The following is a 6,000-nucleotide window of genomic DNA, read 5'->3' on the forward strand; positions in this document are numbered from 1 at the left end:
CAAAAAAAGTATGAGACCATTTTGGATAAAATGATGAAACTATTTGAGTATAAAGACATGGGTGACTGAAAGGACTCAGCATAGTAACAACACCTTCTCTCAAAATTAATTTAAAATGTATTCAATTGCCACTAAAATTGCAGTGACATTTTTATAGGACAAACTGATTCTAAACTTCACATATAAAGTTTAAAAAAACACACAAGATAACTAAAACATTTTTTTGAAAGGGTTCTTGCCTACTAAATGTGAAGCTATACTAATTAAGATGGTACAGTGTTGACCTGGCAGATGTGGGTCAATGGTTTGAGCAGCAGCCCGTGGTCCTAGGGTTGCAAGTTTGATTTCTGGTCAAGGGAAAATATTTAGGTTGTAGATTTGATCCCTGGCCTGGTTGGGGTGCATATGGGAGGCAACTAATTGATGTGTCTCTCTCACATTGATGTTTCTCTCTCTGTCTCTCCCCGTCACTTCCACTCTCTCTAAAAATCAATAGAAAAATATCCTCGGGTGAGAATTAACAACATCAAAAAATACTGTTAAAGCCATCTTGGGATGTAGTTAGCAGTATTTAGGGAAAATGCAAATATACCCCATAACCCATACCATAGTGACAACAATCCTGGGGAAAAAAGAACACTATGAACAACCTTCATCATGTCCAAAAGCAATACATAAATATACAAGATAAAATGTTATACAGCTATTAAAACAAACTAACCCTAGTATGTTTTATATAAATTATTAAAAAACAAATATGCACAAAAATAAAGTACGGTATTATTTATGTATATATGATATTGATATTTATGCATATACATATATATATGTGTGTGTATATATATATATATATGTGTGTGTGTGTGTGTGTGTATATATATATATACACACACACACACACCCACATACATACTAGAGGCCCAGTACCCGAAATTTGTGCACGGTGCGGGGGTGTCACTCAGCCTGGCTGGCACCCTCTTGCAATCCAGGATCCCTCTTGCAATCCGGGACCGCTGGCTCCTAACTGCTGGCCTGTCTGCATACCTGATCTCCCCTAACCATTCACCCTGCCTGCCTCATCGGCCCTAAGCACTCGCCTGCCTGCCTGATCACCCCTAACTGCTCATCTGTCTGCCTCATCACCCCTAACTGCCTCTACCTGCCTGCCTGATTGCCCCTAACTAACTCTGCCTGCCTGCCTGATCACCCCTAACCACTCGCCTGCCTGTCTGATCACCTCTAACCGCCTCTGCCTCAGCTCCCCGGTGCGGCTTTGTCTGGAAGGACATCCAGAATGATGTCTGGAAGGTTGTTTGGCTGTCCAGTCTAATTATCATATTACACTTTTATTATTATAGATGCATTGTATACACACACACACACACACACACACACACACACACACTCTAGAGGCCTGGTGCACCAATTCGTGCACTGGTGGGGTCAGGCCGACCCACCCCAATCGGGCCAATTGGGCTGCTCCGGCCAGGGGTAGGTGCCGTGAGTGGTTGGCTGGCCAGCCTTGCACCCTGGTTGAACTCCTGGTCAAGGGGACAATTTGTATAATAACCTTTTATTATATAGATATATATAAATGTCATAATTATACATTTGTATGAAAAAGTATAAAAGGGAATATACTCACTAAGTTCCTGACAATGGTTACCTCTGAGATTGAAAAGGAAAAATGAGATTGAGGGGTTGAGGTATTTATCTCTATTTACTTGATATATATATATGAAAATATGAGAAAATATTAACAGGAGTTATTCTAAATAAAGTTATATTTTTGCTATAATCTTCTTTGTATTTATTTTTTTATATCTCAAAAGATAAAGAGACAAGTATCCAGGTAGGTCAATTTAAAGAATTTACTTATTTGAGAAGAAACTAGTTGTTAAACTTCACAAATCATCTTTATTCTTGATCCCCAAATACATTGAGACCAAAACCAAATGCACTACATTACATTTGAGATAATAGAGGGTGAGGGGAATATCTTAAAAGTACAAAAAACCAGATCCCTTTTCCAGTAGTAAAACCATGACAGATGATAAATAACCAGTGAAAACTCTGATCTTCCCTGGATATGGTCTGCCTTGAAGGTCCCTTTCAACTTCTGCCCATAAAAAGAGGACATAAAAAGAGGACTCTAAGCTCCAATGTGTGCAAACATCGTGTGCTTTCCAATGGCAAATACACCAATGCTCTTCTCATGAAACAATGGCCTAGAGAAACTAGGTAAACATATGTGAGCATGCAATTAAGTAATGCTCTCTGCTAACTAAAATAAATCACCAATATCAGATTCACACAAAGTGATTGTGCTTCTTGAGTGATTTTCCAATAAACCCACACTTGCATATCATCATGAGTATGAAGAACATTTTCCTAAAGTGGTGTTCCTCAGAACACTGGTCTTAAAAAGATGCACCAGAGGAGGGAAAATCGGAGTGATCAATTAAGTTTGGGAAATACTAATTCTAAATCTGCCTCTTGGATACTTACAATAAATATTTTAGCATTTTAAGGTTCTGAAAAGTCTTCTAGTTAAGAAAACTGTTTATTTTGTTTAACTTGTAAGTCCTCACATTTATTTAACACTGATTTTTTTTTTTAGAAGTAACAGTTGTTACTGAAATAAGCACAATGTGGACCTCGGAGTGAATAATGTTGATATATTTTTGAATGCATATAATTTAGAATATGTACAATTAGCAACACAGGCTAGGCCATCTGTGCTGCCCAATAGTGGTTAGGGTTAGAGTGACACAAATCAAATTTTTTCCTCTGCCTCTTACAGTGCCTTCTCTGCAAGAGCACAAGTTTATCTCAGATTCTTCCCAATATCCTCAGGTTTCTCTGTATCTTGTGAACTGTCCCTTTAGCAGTTGTCATGGTGACTATGAGTTTTTTGTTTTCTTCATCGCAGGTCCAGCAAACTGTAGTGATGCTTCCTGTATCTGCTGATACCTAAACCAGAAGTTAGACTGCCTTGAAATGTTGTTGCTGCTGCCACCAAATTATTAAACTGCCTCTGGTGACACCCAGGACTACCATATCAAGACTGCTAAGAATATTATGTGCCCCAAGGCATCGCTGCCAGTCACCACCAGAGCTGTGGCCATGCCTCACCCATCACTGGCCCCCAACAATGCACTCAGCGCTCACAAGACCTCAGTCATGTTTCCTCTTATCCCAGCCCCTTCCCAGGCCTCAGCGTGCCTGGCGGGGGGCCAGAAAGCAGTCTGAGGGATAGGCACACAGGGCTGGCCTCTGAGTCAGTATGTGTATGTCATATTTCTCTTCCTTGAAAGGTCTCACCAATTTTTCAAGCAAATCCAAAACCTAAGATAGAATGAAGCTCATCCATCTTGTTTATTAGTCACTTTTGGAAGGAACACTGTGAAATGATCCTACAATCGTAAGTAAAAATGTTCTTAAAACTTTCCGTGTCCTTTTGTTAACCTAAAAACTTGATTTTTTTCTACATCTTTCTCTGGAAACATGAGCAAAGATGATTGAAGTAATAGAAAAATTATGTGTTTTCTGAATGTGAAAGTGTGAATGCCTTAAGGGTCCTAGTTGAGCTAGGTAAACTGGTTATTTGAGATTCTGATCAATCCCACTCAACCCTGATCCTCAGCTTCACCTTCTCCAAATCCATACTTCCCAGCTCTAAGGCCTCAGAATCTGGCCTCACTCCACAGCTCCAGCTTCATTTCTCCCTGCTACAGAGCAACTGTGCATTTAAACACTGAACAATAGTTAAGATCATCCACTCCATGATAATTAAGCATTGGAATGAATAAGACATGATTCCTATTCTCAGAGAGCTTTTATAGAGATTTCTCTTCTGCTATGTGAGTTTCTTTGGGGTTTTATGAGCACAAGGGGTTTCATTTCTCCCTATATGCTTCTGTTCATTTTCTTCTGTTAGCATGTGATGGCCTTTGTCATTCTCATTCAAACACTGCTTAAATAAGGTACAGCTAGGGTTGTCAGATACAATGCAGAAAACCCAATTAAATCTGAATTTCAGATAAATGGCAAAAAAAGTTTAGTATAAGTATGTCCCAATTATTGCATTCTGTTTATAATATTGCATGGGACATACTTATACTAAAAGAATAAGTTTATAATATATGGGGAGGGGGTGAGATGCCAAAAAGATAAAGGGGCTATCCTTCTATTCTAAGAGTTTATTGTATGAGGAAATCACACAAGTTAATGGAGAGAAAGATATTTGGAGAAATAAAATAACCTGGATTTAAGTAGGATTTTTAAAAATATGAGTTCTATTATTTTTAATGTCACATCACTTCCATATGTTTCAGTTTTATCTTCTGAAAAATAGGGATGCAAGGTGTCTAGGAGCCAGCATCTTTTTTCCTACACCATGTTCAGCAGCAAAGAATGTTGGTAGCTTGAATTAGGTCATTTATACCATGGAAGTAGGCAAGTTCTACAAATCAGAGTTTTATTTTTCTCTAAAAACCTGTGTTCAACATTTACTAATATACCTCAGGTGGGTAATTAAAATGCTTCTTTATATGCCCTCAAGGGGCTATGAGTACATTTACATTATATGTTTTATGTAAACATAAATTATAAATTCATATCAACATAAATACACATAGATATTAGATATTATTACAAGCCAGCAGAGATGTGTGTGCCTCTCCTTCAGTTATTTTAGTGAAAAAAAAGTTTATATACTTATTTAAAATCAAATAGAATGAAGGTGAGCAAAGAAGATACTCATTTCCAGTGGAGAGTGAGAGACTGATAATCCTACAAGAGCCATAAACCTTCCAGGTCATGTTTAAGGAGAGTAATCCTTTGTTTATTTCAAAAAAATTTCCCCAAGTACAGTGTTTAAAAGTTCCCGAATTGACACAATAGGCTTCTCTGCACAGCACTAAGTAAAAATTCATTTCCATGGACAGCTGACAGAATGCTGTAATTACAACTACTGTGGTCTCTGGTCTGATAAGAAGGAAATGCTTCCTGGTTGTCACTCACTGCAGCTCTGTGGACAAGAGCCACAGCAATTCATAGCATACGCTTATTAACTGGGAAATCCAAATGCCAGGTTCTGCCATCTTTTGTGGTCTGGAGGGTTATTTTGGGGAGGTTTTTTGGTTATTTTTGTGGGGGATTTGTTTTGTCTTGTTTTGTTTTTGGTTACAATCGTAGGATCATTTCACAGTGTACCTTCATCTACTTTTTCAGGTTCATTTAACTTTTTATTTGAAAAATTACTGGGCTCTAAAGACATACTTTGAGAAGCCACCTGATCCTTTCAAATAATTTCTTCTGAATTTTCCATTTATTGTTTACATTATTAATTATGCTTACACGAAATAAGGATCATAGGGGAATTATCACATAACTTTTTCTCACTCCTTGAATTATTCAAAATAGCCATCAGGTTAAAAAAATATTTTCTCAACTTATGGTCATAATCACTGACATACCTTCTGTACTACCTTCTGTACCACTTTCAACTCTGTTCAGAAATATTTATGAAACTCAACTCTATCCCTAATCATTCTTACAATTTTGACTCCAGACATGCTGCACACTGTATGGAAAAATATTGAGAGAATCAAATATTCAACATACCTGGGTTAGAAAAAGTAGGCTTGCAGTCGTAATGCAAATAATATATAAAAACCTAATATGCAAATTGTCCCCATGGGAGTTTGACTGGGAGAATGATCACTCGCTATGATGTGCCCTGACCACCGGGGGTGGGGGTGGGGGGCGGCGTAGAATGAAGGAAGGCACTGGCTGGCAGCTGGCAGCCAGGGAAGAGAGGCCCCAGCCAGCAGTCAGAAGGCCCCGATCAGCCATGATCGCCAGCCAGGCCTAGGGACCCTCCCACGTACAAATTCCGTGCACTGGGCTTCTAGTACAATAATAAATAAATAATAATACAAGAATAAACTCTGTACTAGTATATGCACAACTGTAAACATACTTTTGCCAACGTCT

Source organism: Cnephaeus nilssonii (genome assembly GCF_951640355.1).
Source record: "Cnephaeus nilssonii genome assembly, chromosome: 10".
NCBI classification, from domain to species: Eukaryota; Metazoa; Chordata; class Mammalia; order Chiroptera; family Vespertilionidae; genus Cnephaeus; species Cnephaeus nilssonii.